The sequence below is a fragment of the Mauremys mutica genome, chromosome 1 (assembly GCF_020497125.1).
Source record: "Mauremys mutica isolate MM-2020 ecotype Southern chromosome 1, ASM2049712v1, whole genome shotgun sequence".
NCBI classification, from domain to species: domain Eukaryota; kingdom Metazoa; phylum Chordata; order Testudines; family Geoemydidae; genus Mauremys; species Mauremys mutica.
The window spans coordinates 373,463,929-373,486,920 of NC_059072.1; the positions used below are offsets into that span (position 1 = coordinate 373,463,929).

The 22,992-nt window shown below is 42.4% G+C and overlaps 1 protein-coding gene across 1 annotated transcript in view; it reads right to left on the reverse strand.

Annotated features, from left to right (window-relative positions):
* The window catches only part of LOC123354184 (putative adenosylhomocysteinase 3), a 62,084-nt gene that overhangs the window by 38,340 nt on the left and 752 nt on the right, over positions 1–22,992 (reverse strand). The window lies entirely within an intron of this gene.

Consider the following 22,992-nt stretch of genomic DNA (forward strand, 5'->3'; position numbering starts at 1 on the left):
AGACAAACACAAGCTCAGCACACAGCAAGTAACCCCCAAACATAAATATGCACTACAGACAGCCACTTACCCCAAGGGTGCTGTATTTGCTCCTCCTTCACCTGGAGAACTCCCTTGCAAAACTCCCTGTTAGCATCGGAAGAGCTGTGCTGGTGTAAGTTCGCTAGTGTAGACATGGCCTTAATTTCACTTCCCCTGCTATTTAAGTTTGTGACTATTTAACTTAAAAGCAGTTAGGGCTACAGTTTATTTTGTGAAGCATCTTTCATACAAAGTTCTATTATGTGAAGTTTTTTCTGATAAAGTTTCATTACTGACCTTCACTCTGTCTGGTCGCCAGAGATCATGTTCTCAGTGGAAGGTTAAAGACAAAATTAACAGAGAAAAGTAATTGTGATTGTGTGTTAAAACATCTACATGTACTATTCAGGGTAATCGTCCTTGCACTTTATGTCCTGGTACACACTACAGAGTTATGTCAATGTAAGGCAGCTTACGTCAACATAATAATGTCAGTGTCTACACTACAAAGTTCCCAACACCAACATAACTTGCCTGCTACGTCGACTTAACTCCACCTCCGCGAGAGGTGTAGAGTTTAAGTCAACACAGCTAGGTTGACATAGTGGCAGCACAGACACTGCATTACGTACGTTGACTTTACCAGCCCCAGGAGCTGTCCCACAATGCCCATTGTGACTGCTCTGGTCACTGTTTTCAACTTCACTGCCCAGATCAGTCGCTCTGGGGCAGAGCCGCAGACATGTCGCTTTTACACGGAGCTGCATGTTATCTTCTGCAAGTGTGCCTCTTGCTATGATCTCAAAATGATATTCCCCCCCACTTTTCCCCTGTGCTTTGAACTTTGCAACACCTTCTCAAGAAACCCTGTGCTAGAGTTGCACAGTGGGATAGCTACCCATGGTGCACTGCTCTGTGTCAATATAAGTGCTGCTACTGTGAACATGCTCTGCCAACACAAGGAGCGTAGAGTAGACATACACAACAGACTTAGTTACTGCGGTGACTGTATGTCAACTTAATTTTGTAGTGTAGATACACCCTATTTAATAGATCAAATAGACCTGGCTACCTGAATTCCATTGACAATATTACCCTTCCAGAAGTTTGCTCAAAACAAATTTTTCACTACAAAGATTTAGAAGACCAACATACAGGTCCTCTAAATAGGATCCATGCTAAAAAATGTCATCTTATCCTGAGTGCCAGAGAAACTCAAGCCAGCAGGAAAAGTACTGAAGAATTGGGGTGGTTGGTGAAAGATAAGACCCAGCAAGGACCACACACCCCAACAGTGTCCCCACAGACCTAGAACCAGGACTTCTAAATTTGAAATCTAGTCAGTTCAGATAATGCACTAATTTTTGTGGTTTTAAAACTCAGATTTCTCTATTTTTAAAATGTTGTTCTCTCCCCTGTGGCTGTGTGAAGGATCCACACAAATAGGGAAGACTGGCTGACAATGCGGGGGAAACAGCCAACTGACTACACAAACAATGGTCATGTGCACAAAGTAAACGAAAAAAGATCTTTCCGATCTTTCATAGTAGTTATAAGCAATTAAGGTGTTACTTGTAACACCATCAACAGGTAAAAAATTCAGACAGAAGTGTGATCTTAAAATATAGCACTACTTCAACCATGTGCAATGCAGTTCAGACTCCTACTAGTTGTGTGTCATAACTTCGGTGTTAAGGTTATTCCAACTCTACTCTTCTGTTCTGCTTCCCCACCTCCCAGTGACATACATACAGAAGAAACAATTGCCACCCACCCCCCACAGAGTTACAGAATTAACAGAAAGCTTCAAAATTGTATGCCCTTCCTTCCATAATAGGGGCAAGATTAGGAGAATTAGACTGAAACATGGGAATTAGTTCAGAGCTTGGACCGCCATTAACTACAACAATGTACAGCTGTATTCCACTAAAGTACACTGAAGATATGCACATGTGCATATAAGAAGTCATGATTTCTCAGAAAAGCTTAGGAGGCTGGCGCGTAATGGAGAGAGATGGATTCGGTACTGCGCTGCAACAGCATCAGATCTCAAGAACAGGACTGTCAGAGAGAACAAAATATCAGAGTCCAAGGAAACTGTGATGGGAGAGAACAGCTGCACGTTATTCAGAGAAAAACAGTATTGCCATCATTTCAACTCCATAGGAAATAGACGCAAGAACCAGTTGGCAAAGCAAAAGCTCACGACACTCTCAAAACTAGCAGTTGCCCTTGGTGCTGGGTATTAAATTGCTGCAGCAGCATGATGTTATGTAAGTGAAGGATATGAATGAATGCAGCAAACATAGGCACAGTCTTACTTCTCAAGGAGGCCTATTTTATTTATAATGGTTGCCAAGGTTACTTTAATTCCATCATAGCTCCAAGTAGTGTCTCAGTTCAAACCTCCACACCACTGATCAGGAATCTTGCATAATATTAGCACTGAATAACCCAATTTAAACAAACTTTAAATCCTTGGTTATTACAGAGAATGTTGAGGCAAATTAAGGATACTGTTTTGCTCTGGGGATTGCTACTGTTGCATGTTTCCCCCATCAGTTTTGCTTTACTCTTACCCATACAAAAGTATCCAGCTAGACCCAGTCCAAACTAGGTCAGACCCAAGTTAGGTAAAAGAGAATTTAGGGATTGTTTTAGCATGGTTTCCTTTCTTCACAGTTTAATAGGCATGACACTAAAGGCTGCCAAGGGGAATGTCTATTGCACAGTTTAATTAGCCAAGTTCTAGGAAAAATATTCTTAACATTATCCTCTAAAAACAGTTGTAGTTTGTAAAGTTATGATCCAAGAAGACAGGGCCAAGGAGACTCCCTGAGATCTGCAGCAGTCTGCATCTTAGCCTCACTGTTCTACAAAACCAGAAAACAGTAGTAATCTAACTAGCTCAGTCTATATTCCTCCTAGGATCCAAATGCAAAACTTAAGTTTATGACAACAATTAAGTTTAGGACAAGTTATTTGTCCTATATATTCTATAAGTTAGGGTATTTGCATGTCATGGGTGGAGGAGGATTAAGGAGAAATTCCCCTCTCTACTCTCTTTCAAATAGCGGGAATAACATTTTAGAAGTGGGGTGCACAGGAAGATGGGGTTTATCTCTTGGTTTATTTCAGCTACTAATCCAGTCCATTACTGGTTCAGAAGCCAAAAACCAAATACAATCTTGCCCCTACTAAAATTAAGATGTTAGCTTTCTGCCTCCTTTTTCATATCATTGCCACCCTCCCTTTCTTAGATTCCCTACCTCAACCTTTACTCCTGTCTCTCCCTGACTCACTCAGAAGTCCACATTCCTCTGACTGAGCCTATAATGCTGCTTCTTCAACCAGCCCGAAACCATGACTGAAGGACGAGAGAGCTGCCTCTGAAGAATCGCTATCCTTTGCTGGCATTTAACATAAAGGACCGGACTTGGTTTGGCACTAATGCTGCCACGAGATATGCATCACAAACAAAAGGGAAGTAGGACATGATAGCTTCTCCATTCCTCCCTCACCCAGCACGATACAGAAGTAGCTCCTTTCTTCAGGAGCATCAAAATGGAACTGACATGACCCTGAAGTCCTCTCCCATGTCGGTGCAGAAGAGGTCAAATTTCTCTTCCAAACTCTGAATGCCCCAGTGGCAGCACAGGATCATTTCTGTGATGTTTCTATATAAAACATTTTTCCAATGCCCCAAAAGAATCAGCAGAAACTGATCCTGATGGCATCCCCTTTGCCACACTTGCTCCTGCAGAAAGCATCTTGGTAACTGTGGTATGATCCTGCATCATATTTAATTCACATTTTTAAAAAGTTTTCTATTGTTTGTAAATGCTCACTTAAAGATAAGAGTAGCTGCAATATCCATTTTACGCACAGTATATAGAGTCCTCCGGATCCTGAAATTACCAGCATGGCCCTCAACTGACTTAAAGTTGGGCACCCTTAACCTATCCTGTATTACTCTGCATTTCCAAGGAACTCGTTTCACTTGTAACCCTTGAGCACCAAACCTGAATGATTTTCAGTAATATTAAGCCAATTTTCTACAGCCTCTCAAAACTACATTTTTAATTGGCTCACATATAGAACCTCATCACATGGATCAACAGTTGGATGAAGAACTAAGTGAAAGGTTATGACAAAACACTGAAGTGGTGATGGGAGAGCCACAAGAGTGTGTGTTGAACAGATCTGATCTCATTTAACACCTTCAATGAATGGATTTAGAAGAATAAAAATACCATATAAATGGACTACACAGATAACACTAATTTGGGAGGCATTACAAACTCCAACAAGGCCAGAGGAGTTACATAACAGGGAATGACCCTGTTCTGGCTGAAAGATAAGCTAGTGTCCCAACAGGCTTCTCCCCCTCACCCTAGGTGCTATCATTCCAATGCAGAAGCCTAATTTATTCTATTCCTACTATGCTCATCTCTGTGGTATCTAAATACCTTACAAAATTACATAGTCATCAAAAATCTGGTGTGGTGTGGCATTATACCCACTTTTTTTTCCACTATACTTGAGTTTTTGTGGGGTTTTTTTGGTCTCTTATTCATCTCACTCATCATTTGCTGATTCTGTTACTCTAATAGGAGGCTGTGGTTAATGTAAAAAATGCTAAGGTGAAGCAATGAGTCTTTTCTTTCAGCCTGAACTAGAAAGATTCATTATCTCAGAGTATTGTAACATTACTTAACGTAAGTGACTTGAAACCCACCCTGTGAAAAATCCTGATTCTGAGCTGCAATTCTCATGGCATTAGTCTTAGTGGCAGAAAGTTTGATCACATCATCCATTAGAGCCTAAGGAAAAGATCATGGAAGCAGTTTGTTCACAAACCCCTAGAATCAGATTAAGACTTTAATGTCATTTGATATCAGGGATTCCAAGCTTCCAGGTGCTGTACAGAATTGGTCTTGGTTCTAACAGTTTGAGATATTAGCAACCACTAACATCAGATTATAATTTAAAAGTGGAAAGCAGGATGGTAATCAGAATAATGTGATTTTACTGTTCTAGATCTTCTGATCCAATGATAAAAACAAATGGACACCACTTGATGACTGGAATTCTCAGCATTTTTTTCTAACCCTACTAGTTCAAAATATATAGGGACTTTAACACAAGTCATTATTTATTTTGTTTTATACACATTCATTGGAATAGTTTTGCTCTTTTGGCACTGATCCAAAGCTATAGGTTTCATGACTATGCAAATGACACACTTAAAAAGCAACAAAGGGTTCTGTGGCACCTTATAGACTAACAGACGTATTGGAGCATAAGTTTTCATGGACCCACTTGTCAGACACACTTTTTTTTTTTTACCATACTTCCACAGAGAAAAAAAAATTCACCTGCTAATCCTTAGTACACCAGGCTACACGCATCTCTGTTTTATCTGCTTCCCTTCAAACTATTTGACAAGACTGACAAAGCGATGCCTACAATTAAAATAACATCAAATAAGAGTGGCCACGACAACACGTAAAAGGCAAGCATTTCTTTCTTCCCATTGCTGCCAGTGTGCCACACAACAATACTCAATCAGTTCACTCTAGAGCTTTGACAGACAGGTTAGTCACTGGACTCCTCACTACTCCTCCAAGTGACCTGAAAATATCACACCATAAAGAATCCAGCCACCATGGCATACAAACACACAAAGGAAAAACACAGATCCACCATGAGTCTCTGCTTCTTGACATTTTCACTCCATTCCTCACTCAGATTTTCAGGATTCAACACGTCCTTATGTGCAGAAGCAAAAAACCAGGAATAGGCAGTGGGATTATATACCAGTTACAATACACAGTATTAAATTCCCTTCATTTTCAGGTCAGTGTGACAGTGACTCAGACAGTAAATGCCTGGTTCAAAAGTGTATGTAACCCAGCATTAAGGGTCTGTGGCTCACAGATCGTCATAGCTGAATCAGGCAAAGTAAGTAACCAGGGACTTAGAAATCAGCTCCAAAAAGAAAACTAAAAGCACCATTAGGGTTAGAAGTTATGCCCAGGAGCCAGCAGTTCTAAAACCCTAAGTGCCAGACAGTGGACGCTATTAAATCTGTCTGTTGGACTGATTTGCTGGATTCTTCACTTAACTCCTGGCTCATTTAAAACCTACCACCACGGCAGAAGCATCACTGTAATATCTGGGCTTTAAAATCAGTTGAGTAGAAGGAAAATTCAAAAGGCAGTTTCTCTTATGTCACTGAAGTCTTGTGAACGTCTCATTTTCTCAGTATGCATAATACATGGCAAGCACAAGTATCCACCTTGTAGACTACAGAGCGTGAAATAAGCTGCAGTTTGCTTGCTAAACACTTACTGCTTCTCAGTCTGTTTGCTTGACCTTGCCAGGTAGCTTAGCATAGACCAAAAACTGATTTTACAAAATTACTGCCCCATAAGAGTCTCAGAGGAAATATGAGCAAGTAAAGAAACCACGTAAAAATACTTTGCACTTACACAGCACTTTTGGCCAGAGAAACTCAAAGCCCTCACAACCATTACACTGCAGTACAAATGTAGCCTTTTACTAAATATCCCTGTACCCACATCCCAACAACAGGATTCTGTGTTTCTAGAAAGAAGTAAAATACAGTTTGTTACCTCAATCTGAAAAACTCAAAATACCAACAATGGGTTCCAAGACTTTCATGGAAACCCATTACAGATGAACACCACATACAACATGTACTCTAAAATGCAAAAACAGAAAGCTATGATACCAAAAACAGAGCAGCCCAGTACTGATTGAAACTGAGGAGATTTTTGAACTACGATAGTAATACGGTAATATGCATTTCTTCCAAGGATGTTGAAGCTCTTTGCAAATATTAATCCTGACAACATCCCTCTAAAATAGGTATTATTCCATTTTACTATTATTATATGGAGATATACCTATCTCATAGAACTGGAAAGGACCTTGGAAGGTCATTGAGTCCAGTCCCCTGCCTTCACTAGCAGGACCAAGTACCATCCCTGACAGATTTTTGCCCCAGATCCCTAAATGGCCCCCTCAAGGATTGAACTCACAACCCTGGGTTTAGCAGGCCAATGCTCAAACCACTGAGCTATTCCTCCCCCCTTTACAAATGGGAAAACTGATGCCCACCCCAGGGCTGCCCAGAGGATTCAGGGGGCCTGGGGAAAAGCAATTTTGGGGGCCCTCTCCAAAAAAAAAAGTTGCAATACTATAGAATACTATATTCTCATGGGGGCCCCTGTGGGGCCCGGGGCAAATTGCCACACATGCCCCCCCGGGCAGTCCTGGCCCACCCAGCCTGTCTTGAAGAGAACCTGAGCAGATGTCCTCACCCCAGCAAGGAAAAAGAATATCAAACCTCAGACAGCAAGTTTCTAGGTCATGTTACCTTGACAGACCAGTGGAAAAGTTCACTGAACAAAACAGGCACTAACATGATCTGCTATAGGAAGTTTTCCCAAAATAAATGGCCCTTGAGTTTTAAGTCTCATAGCAACAGCCTATTTCATGAATCCTACAGTTTTATGAGCGATAAAGTGCTGCTCACATCCTACCTTGTGACAGGAGTAAAAAATAAGTGTATTCGGATAAGACAAATCCATGCTCCCCCTTTTGCTATTTGTTTTCACATATTTGCTTTTTTGAACGAACATGGAAAAGATGACAGCCCAGGAGACTGAAAGTTCTCTTACCTTGTCAACACCTACTTTTCCTATGGTACCTTATGCATGGCATGAAAAACACAATGGACACCTACAAACCCAAATATGAGGCCATCTACTCTGGATGGAAAATACCAACAACCCAAGCCCCTAAAGCCACTCCCTCTTCAATTTAACATCATAAAACTTTTGCACATAATAAACAGTACATATTACCATAAACTTTCTATTTAATTGCACATAAAAAGCTACATTAAAAGAATGTTCAGGTTGCAAGACAAGCACTCCAAAGTTAGGAAATCTAGGCCCCCCACTGTGCATTATGATACAGTCTTTGATGATATACTATTTTTTCCCAAAAACCCTTTCCTCATTCAGTGCACAGGACAGACTATGCTCTGAGAATGTATTAGGGTTGACTAATGAAGGAGGGTGTTGTCTAGTAGGATCCCTGCTTCACTTGTTGCAGAAGCTGAAAAGTATGTAGTGAATAAAGCAGGGTTGCTGGAAGAGAAAGGATGGTTTTATGGTTAAGGCAGTTCAAGGCTTCCCTTGGGAAATAAATTCAATCCTTGCCTCTATCACAGACTTTCTATGTGATTCTGGGCAAGTCACTTGGACCAAACTATCATGTGATCCTCAATTTCTGGGTGCCCAACTTGAAACCCTGAAGTCTGATTTGCAGAAGTGCTGAGGACTCTCAGCAGCAACTGAAGTCAATGAGAGCCATGCTTTGACTATTTAAAATACTCTGGGGAAAAAAAAAATCAAGCCTCAGGCATCTCAAAATCAGCACCCAAAATTAGCTGACATTTGACCTTAATCTTTGTGTGCCTCTGTGCCTAATCTGTAAAATGAGGATACCACACCTCATCTCACAGGGGTATTGTAAACGTAAAATTAATATTTGTGAAGAACACAAGTTCTATAGTGGACCACAGAAAAGCCCATAAGGAAATTAATTCTGTCTTCAGAGCAAGGTTTGAAAAGTGTGCCAGAGCATGGAGTCAAACATTGAACAATGAGGATAAAACAAAATATTGAATAGCTGCTCACTCCAGTGCGTACCATTCCATCTTGTGCACTGAATGTTGCAGGGACCCTGTGGAAAAAAAATAGCATGTGATCATGCAATTAAGGACTAAGGAGGGTGAACTGCAACTTTAATTCTGGCATTTACTAACTTAAGTGCCTGACTTTGCAACCTTCATAATGTTCCTTAAATGTAGTTTTCCCTGTATGCAATTCGCTAGGTTTTTAAAAAAGCAAACTGGAAAGAAAAAAAAAATTCCATCATGGAATTCATATCCAAACAGATCCATCAGGAGGGTTAGATTCACAACAGACCTCTGTCATCTTACCTAATGGAATAACTGGTAACAGAAGAGGTTAAAGTCATTAATTGGGAAGACACACACAATGTGCCAGTGTGTCTTCCCAACACATATATTTGCTGACAGAGGAATATTGAGACTGAGGAATCTTGGGTTCTCCTTCCAGGTTCTGGAAACGCATGCGCTCTGGTGTTTTTCCCCAGAATATATTCCCCTAATCTTGGTCTTGGAAATAGCTGAACCATTTTCCCTGAAACTTAAAAAAAAACAAAAAAAAACCCATCATCATCCCAAGGTAAACACCCAGTATGGAAAATTTCAGCTCAAATGGTTAAAATCTGGGAAAGTTATAAACACTGTTCTCAGTTGGATCTCAGGTAACCTTAATCAGAGGTGGCGCTACCAGCTCCACCTATAATACATTAAAATAACAACAAAAGTACTACATCTCTTTCTTTTCTGATTTCTTCTTTTCCTTCTGAGTTTCACATCACTTTCCTATAACAGATGATGGTGCATCTTTTTCTGCGTTGTCTTTGCTATCCATTTCCTCCCCCCCTCCACCCCAAGACATTTTCTTTGCCCAAACGTTCTCTGCCTCTCTTTCTCTCTGTTTCTTGACTCTCCTCAAAAAAACCTCTCTCAAGATTTGTTGCTAACTTCTTATCACCCTTCCCCCTCCCATTTCAATTTATTCAGCAGACACCTAAGCCTATTAGCCAAAGACTGATTTGAAAGATAGAGAGCTCCAGTGTCCAAAGGCAAACCCCAAGTGAGAAGATAACACCCTCAACTACTCCTCCAGCAGCTGGGATCCCTTCAAGGGTTCTGTCTCTGGACTTTACGGAGGCTTCACCCTTTATATCAGCCTCTAGTTACAAGGTGTCTGAAAATCTGAAGCCTCCCTCAACCCTTTTATGGCTGCTGCTCTTTGATATTCACTCCCACTTGGGCGAGAATGGGGTTGTCTCTGCTACCCTGGTCCTCCCACATGGGATTTTTTTGAAACTTCATCCCCAGCTTCAATGCCCAACTCTGCTGCTACCACCCAAACAGCATCAGTATGATTCTTATAAATTTCATTACTGCCCACAGATCTCCCAGTAGCAGAAAGACAACTGACAAGACTAATTAGTTTTTGATCTGCTGCAGCTTAGCAAAACTGAAGTGTCTCTGCAGCCTTACCCTTGGTTAGCGTTCACATAGTCTCTTTGAAATGAAATGTGGGCATCATCCAAAAAAGCATCCTATCGACCACGGGCATGACACTTTCTCAGGGTGCTCAGGACTGTAAGCCATTGTTGTTACTCTGCCTTAGCAAGAGAGCGCTTTGCTGGAGCTTAATCTGTGTATGTCAGCTCCCTGCCACACCGGTCTGTCCGCCTGACCAGCAAACTCCTCAAGAACCTGCCAGTCTTAACTTCACCGTCCAGGTAACGTTCAGTTAACCCCAGTTCCTGAACTCCCTGGAAGAGCGTTTCTCTTCAGAATCCAGCCCCTCTCACTGGACACTCACAGAAATTACCAAGCTTGCTGCCTCCAAAGAGGCAAAATATACACTAGCCTTTTGGCTCAGCTGAGGGCACTCTCTTTACCTTAATACACAATACTGAGACAATTTATAGTAAAACTACGCATATGTTTATTAATAAAGAATACAAATGTATGTGATACTAAACAATAGAAAGAGACAGGTACAGTTACAAACAAAAACAACATAAGCAGCAAAGAATCCTGTGGCACCTTATAGACTAACAGACGTTTTGCAGCATGAGCTTTCGTGGGTGAATGCCCACTTCGTCGGATGCCAAACATACTTTTTAGTGACTAAAACTTAACTTTAGCAAGCTACAACCCTTGTCTAAACAGTTTACATCAAGTTATTAGCATCCCCAGTCCTTCAGACAGGAGGGCCTACCATTCTCAGAATCAGAGGATGCTGTTTCTTTTACCCCTACGTGAGGGATAACAAGAGAGGTCCTTTTTCATCCCTCTTATAGCCCAGAAAGCCTTTAAAATGTATTCTTTGAAAATAACCCAGATAAAGTTCCTCTCCCCTGCTGTTTGTTCTCTGGGGTGCAGGTACTAAGCCTGTTCTTCATCCTGTGCTTTATTTGTTTTTTTGATTGGCTTGATCACTTTGTTTACTTTAGAGGCAAATGTACTTCCATTGACCTTTGCTCATAATCAAGCCATGCCGTTTTCTCATCCCTCTGTTAACTTGGTCCATGCTGACAGGTAAATCCACATTCCTTTATCTAGGGCAAGCGTGTTTATCAACTGCCTCCAAAACACGTTTTAGAACATATTTCAAGTGCACATATAACTCTGTATACACAACCCCTACATACATCACACAATGATATCCATGACCAGCATGTCACCAGTTTTCATATGATACCTTACAAGACACTGTCTGGCTAAATATTCTGACAACAATGTACAGGATGAGCCTTTTGCCAGTTGGTATAAAAGAGGCTCTTAGGGTCACAACAGGTGAGTGGGTTTTTTAAGCTCTGCCTTACAGCGCTTAAAATTTTTCCTCTCCCTACTTAAAAGGCATCCCTTGACCCTGCCCTAACCACTGTCCTGCCTGTAGCCTTTCCTTTCTCAATAAAGAGCTTGAGACCATCACCTTCACAAGTACCCTTCCTCACAATATCCTCCTGAGGTTTGGCCTGGGTATAGCACAGAATTCCCATTCTGTCACTGAACTTCCAACTTTTCACTGAAGACTCCTCTCCAGGTTCAGTACAGCCTCTGACACTGGATAATTCCAGGCTCCTGAACATCCAACTTAGGTTCCATCCAGCCATGGTTCCACACTTGTATCTAATCATTTCCTACCTAACCCCAATTTCTTTCATACATCCCTTAAACCTTAACCATTACTTTTATGCTGATAATACTAAACAGTAACATTTCTTGAAAAACTGATTACTCATCTTTCTTCATCCTCTCTGCCTCTTGACCAAGGAAAACTTGTGGTTACCCCTAAACTTTTCAGTTAACTGCCTCAGACAAGCAGTTCTCTTGGGCAAGAAGAGAATCCTCAAACATAACCCTCTCTCTCCAGTCATCCTATCAACTCACACCTTCCACTTGCTGCCTTTGGATATAATCATGGTATCTTCCTGACCCCGAACTTTCCTCTTATTATTCATCTGACTGGAGCACCTAGGAGACCTAATCCTGCAGCAGGAGCCCACTGTGCAAGGTGCTGTACAAATACAGACCAAAAAGACATTCCCTACTCAAAGAGAGAGAATCTCTTCCTGCATCACCGGTTCCATATTACCTAGCTACGCTACTGCCTTGACTCCACTTCTAGGCCTTTATCTCCTCTCACTTATTCTATGGCCTCCTTCAAGTGTCAACCCTCTAAACCCAAGCATATGCAGCAGAATGCCCTCCTTCTCATATGTACATATAAGCATGACCATGTCATTCCATCCTCAAACAAGTCCATTGGTTCCCCAATCATTTTAGGATACAACTCAATTAATCTTTGTTGTAAATCCTTCTATGGAGTTACATCAACTTCTGCTCACTTTCTTATAACACCTGATTCACCTCTTAATTTTACTGTTGTTGGTGAAGGGCTTTTTCGTATGCAAATCCAGCTGCCTGGAGCAATCTTCCTTTATACTTTGGTGACTGCTCTCTGATTTGGAATGTAGCAAGTAACCTGGTGGGCAGAGCCAGGAGGACAACATCCCGCACACTGGAAGCAGATGAGCGGGACAGGAAGAGGAAGTATAAAAGGCCAGCCCAGCCCAGCCCAGCCGGAAGGGAGCTGCCAAGGGAGACAGACACATCTTCCCTACTGCTGGAGGGGGATCCCGAGGAGAACCGTGGCTGACCTGAGGGTCTCCACAAGCTTCCCAAGACCCTGGCCACTCCCAACTCCAAGGAGCTGCTACCGCCACCCTTGGCGGTATATCCCAAGGAGACTGAGGATGACCCCTGGACACAGGTACACCTGAGGGGGAGAGTAGGAAGCAGCCCAGGGAAACCAGACAACAGTCTGGTTGAGAGCTGGCCTCATACAAGGTCAGTGTGTTGCAGGTGGATCCCTGCTGACCCAATGGTAGACCACTCCACCACTGTTAGCCCCCTGGGCTGAGACACAATGGAATTGGGTGGGCTCGCGTCCCCCCTGCCACTCCCTCTGCTTAAGCCAGGAGGCCTGCACTCCTTGGACATCTCTGCTGGAGCCTGTGCGTGGTGCTCACCTCTGCCAGAGCCTCACAGAGGGTATCTGGACTACAGCTCTGCCTGACTGAAGGCTGGAGCCCTGATTGTTTACAGCCTCACCCTGCTTGAGGGCTGGGCTTATACTTGTGACAGGCCTGCCTGACTGTTAGAAGTCCGGCCCTCAAGCAGGGCAGGACAGTAAACCTAGTACCGCTCTGTCCTGACAGCCAGCCAGAGCCCAGACTGTTTGTGGTCCTTCCCTGTTTGAAGACCAGGGCCCATCGAGCACTGCTAATGCCCTCTTTCTTTGTTTTGAGTGTACTCTAGCAGACCAGACTCCGAGGAGGCATGGCCCCCCTCAGAGGTAGGTGTGGAGGGATGGCCACGACCACCTACATGGACACTGGTTCATCCTGTCTCCTACAAACTTCTACATGACTTTCTGATCAATGTTCATCTTCATTTACAAGAACTGAATACGTGATATGATGCACATGTGTTTGAGCAGGACTGCAGAATAAGCGAGTGTCTGCTGCAAAATCAGAAAAGACTCAAAATCATGCCTAGCATGACCATATCGTCATTATATCAACTTATCTGGAGATAAAGGGCCAGTATTTTCTTTTAACCACTTGCATACCATATCTCCCTGACATGTGACCACTCTAGTTAGATAAGTGAAGCAGCACCGCTTTTGATATATGGGATGTCAGACCACAGCCTACAGCAGGGGTAGTCAATAGGCAGACCACAGGCTAAATCCAGATTGAAGACACCAAAATCTTTTTACTTACTTATTATTGGGGTTTTTTAAATTATTTTCTCTGAAGTCTGGGCCTTGACTATACCTTGACCAAGAAATACGAACCTTGACAAAAAAATAACTGACTGCCCCGGCCTACAGCATTCAACATCAATCACACGGCCAACAGCTGCCCTCATGTTTAATACTGAGATGAGAAGGCTCCAAGACTAGATGTCTGCATGCAGTGCCCAATCTTGAGATGCGCAACCAAGACTTCTTGCATGTTGAGATCTGTAGTTTCCACAGGCTGCACTTCCACCTTAACAGAGGGCAGCTGCAACCTGTTATTTTATGCACGTGACCTTTGAGTTCTTGCCAATGCAGCCTTTGACTGGATAAAGTTTGGATACCCCAATATGCATCCAAAGGACTAAACAATTACACTTTTTCCTTCTGCTCTCAGATCCACAGGGCACAAGAATTATGGCAATTTACTAAGAGAAAAGCAAAGCTGCAAGCTGTTGCTTCAAAGTTTTAGGCAAGGAGATGGCCAATGGAGTTGCTACAGCAAGTGTTCCCAAAAGAGATTTGGGTTTGGAAGTCTTTAATCTGAAAAACTTTACACATCATGAGAATTGCTTAAGGAAATCAAATCTCAAGTTCTTCAACCTCATTTCTACACTTGCCAAGTCTCACCATTTCAGAGCACCAGAGTGACTTCCGAGAGCCCAGAAAGGCTTCACTGAAATTCAATACATTTATATTGAGTTAAGCATTTGGTGAATTTGATTTTGGCTTCCTTCACTGTCTGTATAATAACACCTGTTACACAGACTGTACAGCATTTCTATCATGCTTTAGGGTACAAATCGGTAAAAATTAGAGTTTACTAAACCCTTTTTCCTTTATATAGCACTGCCATCAACCACTCTGTCTTTATCTTACCAAAAAAAATTACTGCGAACAGGGGGCTGGATGGCTCACACTATTAATGGGACACAATTTTTCACCTCTAGGCTGCTAGTCTGAGCTGCTAGTCACTACTGATTTGAGCTAGATTTGTACCATCTGACAAATGTTTAACGAATTATGGAAATTAGTTTAGGGGCACTTGGGTTGAGAACTCATCACAAAAATTTAGCCACCAACGCTGTCATTTAGTGACAGTTTTGTGGCAGAAATCGCAGGAGAGGGGGAAACCTGAATGGGCCGTAGCGAGTGAGCTCCATTCTCCCCACTAGAGATGGTTCCTCTAAGTCAAGGTTGAGGCATTAAGGAGATGCTTATTCTGCAAATGCCTATGCTATGCCTCCCCACAGAGGACTTCACATAAAAGATTTAAAGCTCACATTACCTCTTATCTTAGATTCTTCTTTATTCTCTTATTTGGTCTACTGTGCTTTGGATACCTTGGTCTAAATTCTGTGGGTGTCTCAAACAGCCTCCAGCACTCACTGTGGGACTGGATCTTACTTCTCTTCCATGCCTAGTCAAGGCTTTACATCTCCCCTTCATCCTAATACAAACTGCCTCAGGTTCCCAATCTTGAACCACTTGTCCTCTCTGAAAAGTGATTTCTGATCTAGCATTGAGTTCTCCCATAGCGAGATAAGATATAGACATCTAACTTTACATCTCCCTCAGTTCATTCTCTTCATTTACCTTATTTCTTGGTCTGTCAGCTCAAATCTACAGCATAAGAACGGCCACGCTGGTTCAGACCAAAGGTCCATCTAGCCCAGTATCCTGTCCTCTGACAGTGACCAATGTCAGGTGCCCCAGAGGGAATGAACAGAACAGGTAATCATCAAGTGATCCATCCCCTGTCGCCCATTTCCAGCTTCTGGCAAACAGAGGCTAGGGACAACATCCCTGGCAAATAGCCATTGATGGACCTATCCTCCATGAATTTATCTAGGGTTTTTTTGAACCCTATAGTCTTTGCCTTCACAACATCCTCTGGCAAGGAGTTCCACGGGTTGACTGTGCATTGTGTGGAAAAAATTGTCCTTTTGTTTGTTTTAAACCTGCTGCCTATTATTTTCATTTGGTGACCACTAGTACGTGTGTTATGGGAAGGAGTAAATAACACTTATTTACTTTCTCCACACCAATCATGGATTTTATAGACCTCTAGCATATTTCCCCCCAGCCCTTACTCGTCTCTCAGTCTTATTAATCTCTCCTCATATGGAAGCCATTCCATACCTCTAATCATCTTTGTTGCCCTTTTCCAATTCCAATTTTTTTTTTTGAGGTAGGCGACCACATCTGCATGCAGTATTCAAGGTGTGGGCGTACCGTGGATTTATATAGAAGTAATATATTTTCTGTCTTATCATCTATCCCTTTTTTAATGCTTCCCAATATTGTTAGCTTTTTTGATTGCTGCTGCACATTGAGGTTCTTTTTTCCCAGAGAACTATCCATGACTTCAAGATCTCATAATTTCCTATTAAATGTTTTCAAAACTAACTTCTTCCTTGTGGGTAGAATTGCCTCTAATCTCATGCCATGCATTTATTACCCTCTTCCTCCTTTATACATACACAAATCAACCTTATGTCTCTCTGAGGCTATTCATCACCTTAACTTACGCCCCCAAAACCACAAAATTTGGAGACATCTGGACCATTAGCCTTTTTCCTCTCATCTGCAAGTCATCCAATACCATCCTCAGAATACACTCAAAGCTGAAATCTTTATTTATGCTTTCATCAATTCTTGTCTCAATATTTATCAATGTCTTTTTGCAGTCTTTCTGAAGGCTTACACTCAACTTCAGGGGTTCAGAATGTTGCATCCAGACTATTCTCTCCTTTCAGGAAGCATGACTATATTACCCCATCTTTCACTATGGTTACTGGTTTCAAATCTATCACCAACTGAAAACTCCCCTCCTAGCTTTCATAACTAGGGACTTGTTGCACCCAATCACTGTCATAACCACTTAAAATAATTCCGCTCCTCCAGTCTTTGCTACCTTTCAGGCCTGGTCTACACTAGGCGTTTAAATCGGTTTTAGGAGCGTAAAACCGATTTAACGCCAAAACCGTCCACACTAGGAGGCACCTTATATCGATTTTAATGGCTCTTTAAACCGGTTTCTGTACTCCTCCCTAACGAGAGGAGTAACGCTAGTATCGGTATTAACATATCGGATTAGGGTTAGTGTGGACGCTGATCGACGGTATTGGCCTCCGGGAGCTATCCCACAGTGCACCAGTGACCGCTCTGGACCGCAATCTGAACTCGGATGCAGTGGTCAGGTAAACAGGAAAAGCCCCGCGAACTTTTGAATATTTCCTGTTTGCCCAGCGTGGAGCTCCGATCAGCACGGGTGGCGATGCAGTCCGAAATCAAAATAAAAAAAAGAGCTCCCGCATGGACCATGCGGATGTGATCGCTGTAAGGGCAGGCAAATCCGTTCTATCCGTTCTATCAGCGCTCCGTTACAGAAGATGAAATTCAGAATCCTTTTTTAAAAATCTCCAGACAGACGCCATAGCAGGGACTCAGCGCACTGCAGCGTGACAAGCGTAACGGAAAGCCAAAGAATCAAATGGATGCGCATGGACTGGAGGACTGAAGCTATCCCACAGTTCCTGCAGCCTCCTAAAATTATTTGCATTCTTGGCTGAGCTCCAAATGCTTCTAGGGTCAAACACAGTGTCCGCGGGTCAGGGCATAGCTTGGCAATCTACTCACCCACCCCCAGAAGCGAAAGGTAAAACAATCCTCTGACTCTTTTACATGTCACCCTATCTTTACTGAATGCTGCAGATAGACGCGATAGTGCAGCACTCAACACCAACATCCTTGCTCCGCCCCCCGCCATGGGCGGCTGATGGTACGAAAGGATGGAAATCCATCCTCATCATCAGCATAAGCTGATCGTACAAAAAGATGGAAATCCATCCTCATCATCAGCCTCAGCTGATGGTACAAAAGGACTGGTAACCGTCCTCGTCATCAGCCTATTGGCCCTAATTTTTTCTGGTGGATGGATGGTGCAATATGGCTGGTAACCATCCTAATCATAGCAACAGGGGGCTGAGCTCCATCAGCCCCCACCCTTCATGTGTAAAGAAAAGATTGTTGCCCCTGGACTAGCAGTGGGATGCTGGGCTTCTCTCCTACACACTGCTTAATGTCCTGTCTGGACTATCATAGCAGCTGGAGGCTGCCTTCCACTCATTTCTCACTAACAAGTCAGTGTGTCTTATTCCTGCATTCTTTATTAATTCATCACACAAGTGGGGGGACAATGCTACGGTAGCCAAGAAAGGCTGGGGGAAGAACGGAATCAACAGGTGGGGTTGTTACAGGAGCACCCCCTGTGAATAGCATACAGATAATAATTTCTGCGGGCTCTGACACAGAGCAGGTGGTTCTCTAGCACACTTGCCTATATTAGGCAGCACTGATTCTATTTTTAGATACCAAAAAGGAGGGATTGACTCAGGGAGTCATTCCCAATTTTTGCTTTTGCGCCCCTGGCTGATCGGCCAGGGGCACTTATGACAGTAGCCAATGGTACAAAACGATGGAAAGTGCAATATGGCTAGTAACCACTCTTGGCTTTTGCGCCCCTGGCTGATTGACCAGGGGCACTAGCAGCAAATGGTACAAAAGGACTGGTAGCCATGATCATCCTCAGTTCCAATTTATGGAAGGGTTTGGATGGTGCAATATGGCTAGTAACCATCTCTGCTGTCATGCAAAAGCAAAAGCATGCTTCTGTGTAGCGCTGCTGAATCGCCTCTGTGAGCGGCATCTAGTACACATACGGTGAGAGTCACAAACGGCAAAAAAAGCTCCATGATTGCCATGCTATGGCATCTGCCAGGGCAATCCAGGGGAAAAAGGCACGAAATGCTTGTCTGCCGTTGCTTTCCCAGACGAAGGAGTGACTGACGACATTTACCCAGAACCACCCGCGACAATGATTTTTGCCCCATCAGGCACTGGGATCTCAACCCGGAAGTTCCAAGGGGCGGGGGAGGCTGCGGGAACTATGGGATAGCTAGGGAATAGCTACCCACAGTGCAACGCTCCAGAAATCGACGCTAGCCACGGACCATGGACGCACACCACCGATTTAAAGTGCTTAGTATGGCCGCGCTCCACCCGATTTTATAAATTCTGTTTTACAAAACCGGTTTATGCAAATTCGGAATAATCCCGTAGTGTAGACGTACCCTCAGTCCTCTCTTTAAAACTTCCCAACAGTGCAAGTGACTCTCACTCAAGTTGACCTTGTTTTCCCTTTACAACACCTCAGCCTTTTTTTTTTTATCTTGCCTTCATCACTTCCTGTTTGACATAGAACATTGTTTTACAGATGCTGGAGCTCAGATGCTCAAAACACACCCCAAGAGGCCAAATACACTTTTCAAAGTCTTAAATACTGCCTCTGGCCCATTTCTCAACTGCTTGGTGCAGATCAAAGCTGATCAGCTATAGGTTTTTAAATCACTGGAAAATTCAAAACATGAAGTGTCTATTCCTTTGTCAAGGAAGTACAAATATCACAGTCACCTGTACTTAGCATTTATGTCAATTTTAATACAAATTGGGTGTAGGCTTCAGACTGCTTGCCAAGTGCTAATATTTCACTCATTCATCAGAGTTTAGGTACCCTTAATTATACTGCCTTTCCTCATCTCTGCACTTTCTATGCCTCTCACTGAGTTAACATTTACTAATCTTTACTGCTTGTATATTTCTACTATTGTTTTTCTCTCTACATGCCACTTTTCCCTTTCTACCTGCAAGAGTCTCTGTATCGAACTTAAGGTATTGGTCTTTCAACAAAGGTCTGAATATCATACAGAAGGTGCTATCTAAAAATAAATTGAATACATGCTGAGGGAGAGGGCCCAAGTGTATTATATATTATAACACTGGTAAGATTTTACTAACTGGCATATAAACCACTCTCATTACAAGCAGCAGTTGGGAATTCAGCCTTAGGAGAAACATTTATTACCCTGGTATAACTGATCACTATAGATTAGAATGAAATTGAGTAAATGGCAAACTAACACATAAGTAAAATAATCTGAATGGAACACAGACTATCTAAAAATCCTCCTATACAGCAAGTGAATAAAATGCTGTGAGAACCTCACCTCAAACAATTGGATTTATTATGGAAAAGCAACAATTTCAACCTTTATGCTCCCTGATGCAATCAAATTAGCTAGGAGTCAAGGTCAAAATCATCATTTAGACAAGCCACATGAGAGTCATGTATACTCTTTGCAAAGTAAAATACCCAACTACAGCTCACTAATATGCCAGTCTGGTGAGCATCAGGCACCTATTTTGACTTAATCATTTTACTGAGGAATTTTATAGTTACAGCGAAGTTACTCAGACAAGTGACACTGTAATAAGATGCACCTTGTTACCCTATGCGTCTGTACTCTCTGTTTTCAGTTTTAAACCCACTTAGTTTACAGACAAAACCTGCAGCTTTTACTGCCATCAGTACTGCAGAGGCGGTCTAGCTACGGAGGAGCAAGCTGTGTTCTATTTTGCTTCATGAATCAACAGGATTGCCAGCTCAGTTCCGATTCCAGAACCTTTATGTTGATAATGTTAAGAAGCAGAAAGAACACAGCTTGACATTCAGAAAGCAAGCTCTGCTTTCAGTACTGAAAGCTAGAAAAAAAAGTTCACTTTCCATTTGTAAAATGAGCATTTATATTAATATAAAATTTTGCAACTGTATAGTACCTTTCCTCAGAAGATTTCAATATGCTTCATAAACAAATGTATGACAGGTGAGTATTAAATTGCTATGCACACCCGTGTAAGTGTACACTCATTCTCACACCCCTACTCTTACCAATTTACCACACCACAATCACTAATGCCAACATTTCCAAAGTTTTCTGATTTTGGATACCTCATTTCATGGATGTCCAATACCAATTACCTTAAGCCTGATTTTTAAAAGCTCTCACTCACTTCCAACTGAAGTCAAGGGGAGCTCACCTAATCAGTAAGCTGCAATTGGAAATTTTAATTTGTTAAGACTAAATGACTGATGTGACTTGTCTAAATGACTTTAACCTCTGAAAGTCCGGTCCAAGGTATCTTAAAAACTGAGATCCCCATTATCGATAGCCACTTTTGAAAATTTGGGCCTACATACAGAATTCTAAGATGTCAGAAGTAGCTACAAAAATGTTAGCATGGATTTGGTGGCCGCAGGAACTCAGTATAGTGAAAATGAGGACAAACATTAAAGCACCAGGCTTAAGAAAAGGTTCTTAACTTAACTGAGACAAGAGTAAGTAAAGTTAATGTGATTAAAATTAAGCATGTGCATATATCTTTGTAGGATCAGGTCCTAAATGTTTTTGTCATTTTGCTACTGATCAGATATTATGATTCCATCATTAAAACTAAAACAGCATTGCAAAATCACTGAAATCTACCAATTTAGGCACTTTTACCCACCCACCCTTTACCATGGTGATGTGTTAATAATTATATCTTCATACAAAGAAAAAGTATTTGCCTATGCAACTAGACTTTTGCAAAACCAAATTAATATCTACTACTAACACTTCTAGAAAGAGAAAATAATGGAAAGGGGGGGAAGTATTGGCTATTAACCCTCAGAGGTCATACCTACACTACAAAAAGTATTTTAAGCACATTACATAATGTGTTAACACACGTTAAAATCCTAGTGTAGACAAGGTAAATTGTAGGTTTAACAGATTAGCCAGTCAAGATAAATCCTAACAGAGAGCATACTTTTCCAGCCAACACGTTCAAACTATAACTTATCCTGTCTACACCAGGATTTTAACATGCATTAATGATTAGTTAACATGTTCAAAATATGCTTTTTCCCTAGTGAAGACAAGGCCTGAAATTCTTAAAGCCAAGCAAATATATGTTTTACTACTGTATATTGCCTTAAAAGTTGCATACATTTGCTTTAAACTTACGACTGTACCAAAAGGACTGTGGATGTGTAAACCTAGTTTAATAAATGCAAAGACAACCCTTCAGTCACTGGAACAAACCCACGCACTGAAGTGACTGGAAATCAGTAGCACTGCAGAAGGAGAAGGAACAGCATGTACTCCCAGACATCCTCATTCAACAGATCACTTCCTATAGCAACCGCACAGATTCACAGCCCATAAACAATCCCACCGTGCTAGGCAATGGAGGTGGTGGTGGTTTTGCTCCTTCATGAATACTCTGCTCCTACTGCATGGAGGACCAGCTCCCTCTGGTTGGGTATTGTTTGTTTCCCTTCTATCAGACCTTGCCTCTGCTGAGTTTAGAAGTACCTGGAGACAGAGATGCAGAATTCTTCCCAGGCAGAAACTCTCACCACCCACATCAATACTCCCCCTCCACCTGGGAGATTTAGAAGGTCAAATATGTCATGATCCTTGACACAGAAGATCCATCACCATGTTTTTTGTCTTGTCAAGCAAGCACTGGTCCTTTAGAGGAAATATGAAGGAAAACAGGTGTCCTTCTCAAGGATGGCAGACTCCAAAAAGGGGATGAAGGAATAAGGTGATACCACACGGGGGGCTACAAATAATGTGAGGTTACCTATGAACAAAGATGACCAAGGAAGAAGATGGGAGGGAGGCAAGCATCAGATTATGGGTGCTCCACTCTTTCTCCAAGAGAGGGTGCCTATAGTGCTAGCACATGGCAGAGTCTCCACCTGGGTACTCAGGGGTCTCTCCAGGGCTGGATTAGTGGGTTTATCTGGAGTAGCTCTCTTCAGGGAGTTCAGTGTCTCAGGTTCTAGTGCTTTTGGCCTCTCGAGGGAGAGATCAGGTGGGTCAGGTCCCCCAAACACAGGGTATGCTGTCAAGGGATCACAAGGAAGGTCTCTCCAGAAGAATGGGAGCTCTCGCTCACAGACAAAGAGATGAGCCCCAGTCTTTCTTGGAGAAACAAAGCCCCCCAGCCAACCCCAGCAAGCTGGTACGGGAGGATGGCCACAGAGAACTGGGCTCTC